Genomic DNA, 13,711 nt, shown 5'->3' with positions numbered 1-13,711 from the left:
GAAGAGACCCTTCAGGAACCCAACCCCACCCCACTGTAGCTGCTAAAGGGTGGGATGCGGTGACAATGCCCCTGATGCAGCCAGAAGCTTAACTGCACACTTACCTCTTAGTCCACTAATGCAATTGTTGTCCACAGCGGGTTAATTCCCTCTCTTGGGCCTCTGCAGTGGAGACAAGGAGCAGTCCCTCATGCTCAGCTCTATGATGTTTTTTTTTTTCAAGTGGAACCAAATGCAGTACTAAATACATTACTGCCAGGAGAGCAGCAACACCCCTCCTACAGCCTGCTTCCCTGTGCACTCAACAAATTGTTGCCAAACACTCCCTCCTTGTCCTCATCAGTCTGCCCCACCCCCAGCCATTGAACTGAATGGAGCTTTGCTGACTCCTCCCAAGGCCACTGTTTTTGCACCCCAAAAGCAACCAGATCAATTGCACTGTAAATCAGCCCTCCCTCTCCGATGATGTCACTGCTGGAGCTCGTGCCTGCAGGTGCCCGGCTGGCACTTGCGCATAAGGACATCTGCTGAGTTCACTAAAGTTCAACCAGGAGATTCAACACTCTGTCGCCCAGCAGTGATGTCTTTTCAGTCACTCTGTGTTTATTTCCCTGTTCTTGCCTCTCTACAATGGAGGGGGCAGGGCAAAGCCTCTTTTGCCCATGAACACCAGTCGCCCCTGGGTTGTAGGTAGTTCCATATTTTTGGAGCAGATCCTGCGAAAGTGTGGCTGTGCATTTTCTTTTTTTTAAATCTGGGTGGTTCTATTAAGAGGGATTGAGCACCTCTAGGATACTTTCTGACTCCTGACAGCTTGATCCTGTTCACCGTGTATTTAGGACCAGAGTTGTGCAGAGCTTTGTGTGTTATGCATGCAACGTTCAGTTGGATCCTAGCTTCAACTGGAAGCAAATCAAGAGCCCAGGCCTGGATTGGCACCACTCAGCAAGGCAGGACTCACAGAAGACAGAGCCCAGAAGGTGCAGCAGGGTTGTTGGAGGTCTTTGATGCCCCAAAGACTTCAGAACGGGAGGCAAGCCCTTGGAGTCACTTTGGTTCTGGGGATGTAGAGATGCAGGTCCAGTCCTTCTCACTCTCACAAGGCAGTAGGGTAGGCATAGCATTGAAGGAGTCCAGCATAGTCCAGTAGGGTCCCGCAGAGTGACACTCCCTTCAGCAACCCAGCTGTCCTTCCTGGCAGAATGTCCTCAGGTTTGATGAGTGATGCTTTGTAATGCCTTCTGATGCAGGTAGATACTGAAAGCAGTCTTATTGTTTTAGTACAAGTTGGTCATGACGCATCATTCACTGCTCATTGTGGGTCTGTGTGCGCATATAAATCTTCTACTAAAATGTTAACAAAGCAGAAGCAGCGCTTAGGTGAGTTTCTAGGCACACTCTCCAAGGGTCCTCTTAAGATCCACAGGAAATGCAGCGGAGCCAATCACCTTTGTAAGAGCCTCTTTCTAGGCACGTGATGGCATCAGAGGGTCCCTTTAAAGGGGGAGGGAACAGTTTGACAGTGAGTTTTATAGCCAGTTTAAGAATCCTTCTAAATTAGAGTTCAAAAATCTAAGTGATATTTTGAACATGCTGCATTCTATAGGAATATTCTACCATCCTGATTTCTATTTATGGACATTTGTTGGTTCTCTCTGGAACAGGTGTATCAACAAGGGGCATATTTTAATACTTTCAGAACCCCATCTATTTAAAAATCCTTTGCTTACCATAGGGGAGGGGTGTTGCTGCAACAGGCAAAGGTGGTGGGTGTTGTATCCTCTGAGGGAGTCAAAAAGTGGAGTAGAACGTTGTAGCACCAGATTGAATACACCGTGTCGGAGGATGTCGGGGGCTATTGGACTCTTGGATTGTATTTCACAAGGTTTGGTTTTTAAAGCCCAGACCTAGTCTATTCCTCATTATGGTAGTGGGCATTGCAGTTTCATGTATATTAGGGGGTTTGTGTAGCTGTAGTCTCAGTTGGAATCTTACATACATCACAAACCTTGGTGTTGTATTCTCATATAGTTTATATACATCACAAGGGTGGGAGTAGAGTCACATGGGATCTCTAGTAAGTTTCAGATCGAGCCCTATGTACTTCATGAAGGTGGGATGGTTTCCCCTCAGATGGCATGCCACGGTTTGCAGCCTGAGAAGCAGTGTCTGATATCATGGGATGGTAGTTGTAGCTTCAGGAGGAGGCACGACCATCAGGAGGGTGGATGTCACAGTCTCAGATGCAGTCTCATTAACTTCATTAGGTTAGAGCGGTGCGGTCTCAGATGGAGACTCATGTACATGTGAGGGGAGTGTGGTAGCCTCAGATGGAGTCTTGCATAGGATGAGGGTTGTAGCATCCATCAGGTGGAGTCTCATGTACATCATTAGGGTTGGATGTTGTAGCCTCAAATGAAATCTCGTACATCACAAGGGTAATGTGCTGAAGAGTGATGTGGAGCCTTGTGCATCATACCATGGGTGGTGCAGCCTTCCATGAAGTCCTGTGCATCATGACATAGGGTGGTACAGCCTTGGATAGGGTCTTGTGCATCATGACAATGGGTGGTACAGCCTTGGATAGGGTCTTGTGCATCATGAAGTCGGTGGCGCAGCTTCAGATGAAGTCTTATGGATCATGAGGCTGAATTGTGCAGTCTTGGATTGGGTCTTGTGCATCATGACAGTGGGTGGTGCAGCCATCAATGAAGTCTTGTGCATCATGGCAGTGGGTGGTGCACACTTCGATGAAGTCTTGTGCATCATGAGAGTGGGTGGTGTCGTCTTCAATGAAGTCTTGTGCATCATGGGAGTGAGTGGTGCAGCCTTCAATGAAGTTGTCTGCATCATGGGAGTGGGTGGTGCACCCTTGGATAGAGTCTTATGCATCATGACAGTGGGTGGTGCAGCTCCAGATGACGTTTTGTGTGTCATGTGAATGGGTGCTGAAACTTGGATGGAGTCTTGTCATCATGACAATGGGTGGTGCAGCCTTCAATGAAATCATGTGCATCATGAGAGTGGGTGGCGCAGCCTTAGATGAAGTTTTGTGCTTCATGAGACTGGGTGGTGCTGCTTCAGATGGAGTCCTGTACATCATGAGGGTTGGAGCCTTATCCAGCATACAAGTGGGTTGAGGAGCCTGAGATTGAGTGTAGTACATCGTGAGGCTGGGCGGAGTAGCCTGAGATTGAGTCTCGTACATCATCAGAGCGGTTGGAGTAGGCTGAGTTCAAGTCCTGTGGGCATCACACAGAGTTTTTTTTACCTTTGACTGGAGTTTTTTACACATCGTGAGGCCAGATATAGTTCCCTTACGCAGAGTATTGTCTGCATCCTGTGGGTATGTGATAGTCCTAGCTGTACTCTGGTATCATGAAGGTGAATGTGGTAAACACAGAGGTTGTATGCGATTTTATAGGAAAGCGATTTCATGGAATACAATTACTGAGAAGCCATTTCACCTAAAATGTTTAATGGAAATTTTCAGAATGATTAGGGCCTGATTAAAGTTAAGTGGCGCTGCACACAGTGCAGCGCCACTTTTCTTTCGCCCCTTAGCACCCCCCCTAACGCCACCATGTGTGCGCCGTATCTAAGATAAGTAGCACCATCTAGTTCTGAGATTTGCAGGATTAGCGTAAAAAGTATTGCCACTAATCCTGCAAAGCCCATTGAGGTCCATTATAAATAATGGTGTGCCTCCTTTTAACGCTTGCTCTGAGCAGACATTAAAAGTGCTGAAAAAAATGACGCAAAGAAATCTCTTAGATTTCTTTGCGTCATTTTTTCGCTCCCCCAACGAGGGAACGCCTCCTTTGCATACATTCTGCCTGGCTCAGGCATAATGTAACGCAAAGGGTTACAAAGTGGCGCAATGCATGCATTGAGCCACTTTGTAAATATGGCGCAGTGTTTTTGACCATGTAACGCCACATTGGCATAAAGAAATTATGATACCATTTTTTTTTAAACATCTATTTTATTGTTTTCAGCACAAGTATTCAGCAATGAATGCAGTTAATAGAGCATCAGGATAACAGCTGTTCTGTAATAACATAATAGGAGAACAACAAACACGGTCTAGATCCGAATAGTAGGGTTTACATTCATCAATAAACAACTGTATCAAGAATTATTGGTGTTACTGCAATCTTATCTTTTTGATGGAGTCCGCTACGCCACTTTCCAACAACCGTGTACTGGTGGATTGTGTTGCAGTACAAAGTGATATAATGTGCATCCTGGATGTTTGTTTTTGTGGAACATGCGAGTTTTGACTTGTCAACTATCATGTCCTTTATTATGATTACACAACCCTATGGTATTTTCGGGTGTGCCGGCATCTCTATCGCAACTTTGTCATTCAGCCCTTAATTTGAACTGATCCAGCAACGGTCTCTCAGTGCGCTCTCTCTGGGTGTATTATGTGTAGTTACCTCATTGTGTACATGGAACGGTGATCGGACACCCCCTTCTCCTGGCCCCCTATGCGGTTGTCGTACTATGAGGGAAGAGAGCAAATGGTGCAGGAGGTGAGTGCAGGCAGCGCAGTCAAGATACCCCCTTCCCAGCATGTGTGCTCCGTGCTATCAGATTCACGGTGGGCGCTCGTCAGTCTTGACCTCTAGTCTAGTGACAAATGTTTTCCCAGGCATCACATCCCGTGCGAGTCTGGCCTCTGTCTCACAGCCTGCGTAATACTTGATTCTCTGTACGCACCCAGCGTAGTGTCAGGGCGCGCCACGACTTAAGCTCTGGTGCCTTAGGGGCATTCTAGTTCATTGCAATCAATCTTTTGTACATTATGAGGTCTAGATCTGCGAACCTATGAATGTATATGTGTTGTTTGTTTCTAGTTCTAACACCCAGTAAACAAGATCTAGGTTCTGGCGGGAACAAATGGTCTGTTATATCAGAGATATCAGCTACTACTTCCCGCCACAATTCTTCCAGGGGACTGCACTCCCATACAATATGATAGAAGTGGGCTGACGGGGAGCCACAGAGGGGGCATAGAGGATTGGACGCAGGGAACATACGCCTCAAACGGGACGGTGAGAGGTACGTCTGGTGTATACAATTAAATTGGGTGTAACGAAACCTGGGGTTCCGCGACACCTGCCGGGCGTGACCAAGGGCTTGCGACCAATCCTCTGGGGATAGCAGGTTCGGGAGAACAGCGTTCCACTGCCCTCTTGCATTTTCCAAACCATTTTCAGGAGATCTGTTCAAGACTTTATAAAGATTTGTTATGACTTTAGTTTGACCATCGTACGACAGCATGTTGTGTAGTGCAGGGGAAATGGCTGGTTCCCGGTCACCTGATGTCCATGCCTTCTTGATTAGATGGCATATAGAGTAGTAAACTATGAATTGACCTGGCCCCACCGACGTGAGATCTTTTACAGCCTCAAATGTCATCAAAACACCGTCTTCAAAACAGTCCCCTACCGTTTAGTATTCCTACCTCTGCCCAAGCGGCAGCGGAGAACGCTCTGATCGAATTATCACTTCCCGGTAGCTTCCCCAAGGGGATGAGGGGAGAGTATGGGGACCTCGTGCGTCTTTTTTGTATATACCGTTTCCAACATTTGTGTGCAACTGTCATTAAGGGATTACCAGTGGCACCTTTCACCATGTTATTCAACAGCCATGTGAGCAACGGCACACCATGTAGCTGCGTGTTGACCCACGCAGGCTCTGCCGATTCAGGCCTGTGTATCCAGTTCAGTACCCATTGCAGTTGCGCAGCAGCAAAATAAAGTTCAAAGTTTGGGGCGCCTAACCCGCCCTCACTTAATGGACGGTGTAGGGTAGCAAGCGCAACTCGGGTCCTGCCCTTTCCCCATATGAGTCCCAGTAATAGTTTATTCAGTTCATGAAAAAAGCTCTTTGGTACTGCGACCGGTAGTGCCACGAAGTAGTAAAGAAGACGGGGAAGTAGTAGCATATTCGCCACCGCTACCCTGCCCAGCGGCGACAAGGGTAGCGAGCACCAAAAACGCACAGAGCCCTTCATGGAGTTCAGCGTTCAACCCAAATTGCCATCCCTCAGGTCCTCAGGTTTATGATAAATATGGACTCCCAGGTATTTAAATGTGTCAAAGCACCACTTCAGACGTCCCGCAGGAGCATCCTCCCTCACGCTCAGGGGCCAAACAGTCAAGGGAAACAAGCAAGATTTATCCCAGTTGACCACCAACTCCAATATACCCCCATAATCGTCTAACAGGGATATTACCGAATACATCACCTCGCTCCCCCTTTCCAAATATATCAATGCGTCATCCGCATATAGCGAAATAATGTGGTACATTCTAGATCTACTCACCCCCCACTGCCTCTCCGCCGCATGTAACCTGGTCACCAATAGCTCCATCGCAATGGCGAACAGCAAGGGAGACAGTGAGCATCCCTGCCTGGTTCCTCTGCTGATGGGGAAGCTATCAGAAATGATGCTTCCCGTTTTCACCCTAGACCTGGGTTCGGCATATAGTGTCTGTACCCAGCGTACGAAGCCGGGGCCAAACCTCATATCATGCATGGTGGCAAACAGGAAGTCCCAACCTAGCGTGTCAAATGTCTTCTCGATGTCTAATGACATCGCCACATTGTCGTACGCCTCAGGCGGAGTATCTCAATAACACTAAGCAATCTATTTAGGAATGTATTGCATTTTGGGATAAAGCCATTCTGGTCTTCATGGATTAGAGTGTGTATTATGGGGGCAAGTCTATTTGCCAATACTTTACCCAAGATTTTTCAATCTAGGTTGAGTAGAGAGAGCAGTCTATACGACCTAACGTCTGTGAGATCCCAGCCCTGCTGAGGAAGGACCACTATCAGCGCCTCTCTTTGCGGTGGTGGAAGCAGACTGCGGGACCACGCCTCCTCGAACACCGCCATCAAGTGGCTTTTCAAATGTTGCGAATAAGTGATGTAGTACTCTATTGGCAAGCCATCCATCCCTGGTGCTTTATTACGGGACATCTGTGCCACGGCCACCTCCAGTTCCTCGACTGTAAGAGGAGCCTCCAAAGTTGCCCTGTCTAGCGGTAACAGCCGTGCCAGAGACGCCCCCTCAAGAAAGGTCCTCAGTTGTTGAGTGTTACATGTGGTTTGTCCCTTGTACAAGCCTGTGTAATATTCTTTAAACGCTTTATTAATCGCTTCCTGAGTGGTGGCCATAGTTTCATCAGCCGAGCGTATAGCTCCTATGGGAGTCTGCTGGTGGTCCTCTTGAAGAAGCCACGCCAGCAGTCTCCCCGATCTGTCGCCTTTTGTTTGTAAGCGCACCAGGTGGTAGTTATAGTCATGCTGGCGGAGCCGTAGGTCCGCGACCTCGTACTTTATCGGCTGAGCCCAGAGAGCCGTGAATGGTGCCTCGTTTCGAGCTACCGCAACTTCCAAGACTCTCATTTCTTTTTCCAGTTTAGCGACTTCCACGTGGAGGGTACGCAACACTCCCCAATAGGCCGATAGGCAGTGGGGACCACGCACAACAACCTTATGTGCATCCCACTCCATCGCTCTCGTTGCTGTAGATCCCCTGTTTACTTCCCATTATTGCTTTAGTGTTGTGTTCAATTCTTCCTTAAATGACTGATCCAGAAGGGCCTCCCCCTGTAGACGCCAAGCAGGGACCGCGGGCGTCTCCTGCCCTACCGCATTGTCATCATCAGCGGGGAGTGATCAGAGAGTGTCTTGGCCATGTAGCCAGAATCTATGATTAGAGAGCATATGTCTGGAGTCCCCCACAGAATATATATCCTGGTGTGTACCTTATGGGGCGTGGAGTATAATGAATATTCTCTGTGTGTCGGGTGGCCAATGCGCCAAATGTCATGCAACCCCATATCACCTGCCCAGGCCAACAGTGGACTAGTGCTGCGCCTGCATGCCATCCCCAAAGGTGGCGTTGTCGAATGATCCAGCGATGTATATGGGGTGCTATTAAAATTGCCGCCCCAAACGGCAGGCACTGCGGGGTTCATCAGCAGACATTGTACAGAGGAATTCGGTCAACGCGCTGTTAGGGGCGTAAATCCCTATTATTGTGAGTTGTTTGCTGTCTAGCTGACCCTCTGACACCACATATCTGCCCCCCTGATCTATCCTGTGTGTATGTTGGACGTATGGCACCCCTTGTGCTATCCACACTAATACCCCCCTCGCGTAGGCCGAAAATGATGTGCCTAAGATCTGTTCCCCCCAGCACCCGCTAAGGGCCTGCTAATCAGCCTCCAGTAGATGTGTTTCCTGCAGGATAGCAATTTGTATTTTTTGACGTTTGAGGTAGGTGTAAATTCGGTACCTCTTGCCCTGCGCAGCCATGCCTCACACATTCCACGTAATTATGTTACACTCGTACATAGTGCGGAATGCACAGTGAACCATGTCCTTTTGTAAAATGTTTGTGTGTGTTGTGTCTCGGATTCCAGCTCCATTGAAAGTTACACTACTCCATTTCAGAAAATTACTGTGGACTAACAGCTGTAAGGATATACTTTGCAATACAGATAGACCTGATAAACATAAACAAAATCCCTCCCACTCCCCAGACACCCCTTCAAACCCCCAAAAACTGTGGCTTAGTTGCATTTTTCTAACTGCCATCCATATTAGCAAAAAACACAGCACGCTCCTCACATCAAAGAACTGTATCCATGTGGATACCATCTGGGGAGCCATGGTAGCAATTAGAGGTGGCCCTTATAAGGGGCCCCCAACATTTAAACAAAAAGTGAACGTATCGGCGCTCCCAAGGTTCATAACCGCTTTATCCCCCAGTACCCGAGACAATATGCCACAGGTGTAAAGGAAAAGGATATCAGGCTGGCACTTGTATGTAAAAACAATGTCATTCCAAACTTACTCAACCCTGTAACCTCGAGGTTCCACTGCAGGGCCATGGAAAAGAAGAAAGAAGCAGCCCCACCTACCTCCCCTACGGTAATCACAGTACATCTGCAGATCGGGGTGTGAACGCTGGGCCCTTTAGCGCCTCCAAAACAGTTGAGTCGGAGCTACAGGAGTCCAAGTCCTTATGTTCACTTAGATTAGCCTGTAGCACTCCGAAAGAGTTTTGTGTGTGCAGAGTAGTCTCCTTCAGCACTCTTGCTCTCTCGGCTGCAGCTTGTGTTTCCGTGGGTTGCGTTTTTGAGCGCTTCCTGGGTCTCCTCCGTACCGGCGATGTGAGCCACGCATCACCATCTCCTGTCTCTTCTTGGGTCTGTGCTATGCCCTTGGCGTGCATCCATGTCCAGGCGTCCCCCGGGGTGGTGAAAACGTGGGTTCGATCATTCAAAACCACTTTAAGTTTAGCAGGAAACATCAGGGCATACTTAATGTTATGATCACAGAGGCGTTGTTTAATTTTCATATAAGAGTGACGTTGATGCTGTACTTCTTGGGTGAAGTCCGGGTAGGCAGTGATAGATGTCCCCTCAAAGTGGATTGGTCCTTTACTGCAAAAGTATTGGAGTATCGCATCTCGATCTCTATAGTTTAGTAATCGGGCAATCATCGGTCTAAGTGGCAGTCCCAGAGCCGGTTGTCTCCGAGGAACTCATTGATCAGCCATTGCTCCAGTAATAACTCTGCGTTTTGCCCTTCCGATCTTTCAGGAAATCCCAGAAAGCGGACATTTTTTTGCGGCGCGACCTGCCCTCTGCTTCCTCAGCACATCTCCAAAGGGTTTTCACCTCAGAGTCCAAGCGTTGAATTTGTTTCTGGTTCTCTGAGACCATTGGGTCCATCACGCCCAGCGTGGACTCTACTGACCCGACTCTCTCTGCCAGATTACGATGGTCCACCCTTAGCAAGTTGAGGTCTTGAGATACTGTCAATTCTATTTTCAAGTGATGATTTAGTGTCCATGATCGCCTGTAGGATTTTCTCAAATTGGGCCGAGTGGGATTGTAGCGTGGTTTCCAGGGACTGCAGACCAGGTACCGCCTGGTGCCCACCCGAGATCACTGCAGGGACAGGACACTCTTGGGCTTTAGACGCTTTGGATTTCCCCGCCATATCAGCTGGGCAGGATCGCACCTCTATGTCCTAAGTTGTTCCTCCAGTGCGGGTACTGCGCACCAAACTACGCCCAGGGATCAGCACCCACGATCTGCTGAAAGACCATACAGTGCAAGCTCAACCACCACGAACCGCTCACAGTCACCACAGGCAGGGCAGCATGGACACCAGGAGTCGCCGCACCTTGTGGTGATAGTAATCAGTTGCGGGGACGGAGAGACTGACGAAACGGCCAAGTCCCCCGAGATGTTATTACGTCGCCTGGGGCATCCTAGTGCCCAATACAGGTAGTCGTTTGCACCCCACTGCTTCTTCTGTGACCCATTGTCTTGCCGCTATTTGATTATTTATAATGGTGTTGCTCGCCTCCAACAGGGTACTGGTCCGTCAAATTCACTCCTTTCAGCAGCAGGGTAGCGAGGAGGGGGAGGAGATCCCCACCGGATAGGTTCAGTTTATGCCCATTTGTTTCAGCGCGCCTCGCTCCAAAGCGCTGTGTCTCCGATTCATGGAGCAGCACGGGGTACCCGGGTGAGAAGAGGGGGAGGGGCCTCCTGGCGGACGGCGACCCCTCTCGCTGGTGTCCCCCCCTAAAAACACCTCAATATCCCTAAACTTTACCCATCTCTGAACCCTAAAAAACCTTCTACATCTAAACTCAACCCATCTATGAAAATCTTCAAAGCCCTCACCTCCTTAAACTCCACTCAATCCTGAACCCTAAAAACACTTCACCTCCCCTAACCTCTACCCATCACTGAACCTTAAAAACACTTCCTAGCCCTAATTTACATCCAACCATGAACCCTAAAACCCCTCACCACCCCTAGACTCCAGCCAATACTGATACCTAAAAAATCCTCACTGTCCCTAAACTCCACCCATCCCTGAACCCCTAAACCTCACCAAATAATGAACACTAAAAATCCCTCATCATCCCAAAATATTACCCATCCCTGAACCCCAAAACTCTTTCCTAGTACTAAACTCCAACCAAGTTTAATGTAATTTTGGCTTTTTTCTGAAAAATTATCTTTCCTTTAAAACATTTCCTTAAAATTCGATTTATTTGTATTTCTATAAAATTGTCTTTGCATAAAATGAGTTTTCCATGATTTGGTTTCCTCCAAAGTGGCTTCTCAGTTTTTGTTTTACCATTTATTCACATACAACCAATCAAGTTGAGTCCTTTCAATTTACACCACTGGCATTATTCAAGGTGAATCCTGTTGATCTGTGACACTGGCGTTAGAAAAAAAGCCAGTGGTAGGATAAACTACAGAGAAAAAGTCAAGACAAGACTCAAACTTGCAGCCCATCAGAACCATGTTTGAGGATCTGTCTGGCACTAGGACATCCCATCCAGATCCTTGATCCAAGAGCTGTAAGTTTGATTAATGTCTTGACTTTGTCTCTGTGTGCAAATCTACCACTGGGTTTTTGTATCACCAGTGGCCCAGATCTACAAGATCCACCTCAAATAATGCCAGTGATGCAGATTGAAAGGTCTCACATTGATTAATGCCAGTGGTGTAAAGCAGGGGGGCTCTCATTGATTATTGCCAGTGTTGGATAGCAGGAGGACTCTCATTGATTAATGCCAGAGGAACAGATTGAGAGGACTCAGATTGACTACTGCCAATTGTGCAGATCGAGAAGACACCCATGGTTTATAATCAATACTGAAAATCAAGAGGACGATTAATATCAGTGGAGCAAAACTGGAACATTTCAATTGTCACCAATGATGCAGATCAAGAGCACTCAGGTCAAGTATCACCAATGGTGCAAATCAAGAGGACTAACATTAATTACTGTGGATGGTGCATATTAAACGCATCACAGCCAGTGGTGCCAGTTGAGAGGAGTTACATCAATTACTGCCATTGGTGAAGATCAAAAGGACTTGCATTGATTACTGGCAGTGGTGCAGGCTGAGAGGACTCACATTGATTACAACCAGTGGTGCAGATCGAGCAGAGTCATCACAGCCAGTGGTACTGATCGAGAGGATTAACATTGATTACTGGCAGCAGTACAGATCAAGTAGACGCATCACAGTCAGTTGTGCAAATCGAGAAGATTAACATTGATTACTGCCAGCGGTATAGATCGAGTGCACGCATCACAGACATTGGTGCAGATCAAAAGGATTAACATTGATTACTGCCAATGATACAGATTGAGTAGATGCACTGGAGTCAGTGGTGCAGATCACGAGGACTCACATCGATTACTGCCATCTGTGAAGATCAAGAGGACTTGCATTGATTACTGCCAGTGGTGCAGATTGAGAGGACTCATATTGCTTACTACCAGTGGTGAAGATCGAGCAGACTCATCACAGCTAGCGGTGCAGATCAAGAAGATTCACATTGATTACTGCCAGCGGTACAAACTGAGTAAATGCATCACAGCCAGTGGTGAGGGTCGAGAGGAGTTACATCAATTACTGCCATTGGTGAGGATCAAGAGGACTTGCATTGATTACTGCCAGTGGTGCAGACTGAGAGGACTCACATTGATTACAACCAGTGGCAGAGATCGAGCAGAGTCATCACAGCCAGTGGTGCAGATCGAGAGGATTAACAATGATTAGGGCCAGTGGTACAGATTGAGGAAACGCATCAGAGCCAGTGGTGCAGATCGAGAGGACTTATATCAATTGCTGCCATCGGTGTAGATCAAGATGACTTGTATTGCTTACTACCAGTGGTGCAGATCGAGCAGACTCATCACAGCCAGTGGTGCAGGTCAAAAGGATTCACAGTGATTACTGCCAGTGGTACAGATCAAGTAGATGCATAATAGTGGTTCAGATCAAGAGGATTCACATTGATTACTGCCAGCGGTACAAATCAAGTAGACGCATCTCAGACAGTGGTGCAGATCAAGAGGATTCACATTGATTACTGCCAGCGGTACAGATCAAGTAGACGCATAATAGTGGTGCAGATCAAGAGGATTCACATTGATTACTGCCAGTGGTACAAATCAAGTAGACTCATCACAGACAGATCAAGAGGGTTCACATTGATTACTGCAAGTAGAGCAGATCAAAACTACTTGCATCGATTACTGCCAATGGTGCAGACCAAGAGGTCGCTCATCTGCTACCATGAGTCGTGAAGAACACTAGAAGCTGCATTGATTGCTGACAGTGGTGCAGATTTAGAAGGCTAACATCAAATATCTCCATCTCTCCTTTCGCAGGGAAGACCGCGAAGCTGATCAAATTGGCTGATATTTTAAAAGTTATAATTGTTCTAAATTCCATAGGGTCCAACTTCAATTTTATCGTTCGTAATTGCATGTATAAAGTGCTTTTCCTTTAGCAAATAGTTTCTAATTTGAGACATGACTCCCTACCACAATCCCAGCTGTCTGAGAATACACACTGGACCACAAAGCATAATATGTGCTAATTGTCTTGGAGAATAATGACCTTGGAACTGTGCCCTTGAGAAGAGCTCTTCCACATCCCTGAACAATGATATCCATGAGGGAGCCTTTCATTTCTTTCTCCCCCTTCTTCTGAAATCTGCATATTTAATTTGTTTGCTATAAGATGTTAAGCTGCACCCTCTATCGCCTTATTTCTTCCACTAGGGCCGTGTACATCTTTGATTGCCTTGCTTGGAACAGACCCCTTCGGGTAACTTCTTGTGAACAT

At 47.3% G+C, this 13,711-nt stretch overlaps 1 long non-coding RNA gene across 1 annotated transcript in view; it reads left to right on the top strand.

The window, feature by feature from the left end:
• Nucleotides 1-4,387: 4,387 nt before the first annotated feature.
• Nucleotides 4,388-13,711, top strand: part of LOC138265352 (uncharacterized) — a 61,304-nt gene continuing 51,980 nt past the window's right edge. The window contains exon 1 of the long non-coding RNA XR_011199348.1: nt 4,388-4,538. This is a non-coding gene — a long non-coding RNA (uncharacterized lncRNA). The remainder of the gene's footprint in view (nt 4,539-13,711) is intronic.

Source organism: Pleurodeles waltl, chromosome 11, assembly GCF_031143425.1.
Source record: "Pleurodeles waltl isolate 20211129_DDA chromosome 11, aPleWal1.hap1.20221129, whole genome shotgun sequence".
Taxonomy (NCBI): Eukaryota; Metazoa; Chordata; class Amphibia; order Caudata; family Salamandridae; genus Pleurodeles; species Pleurodeles waltl.
The sequence above is the reverse complement of the archived record's forward strand: the minus strand, read 5'-3'. Positions and strand labels throughout refer to the sequence as shown.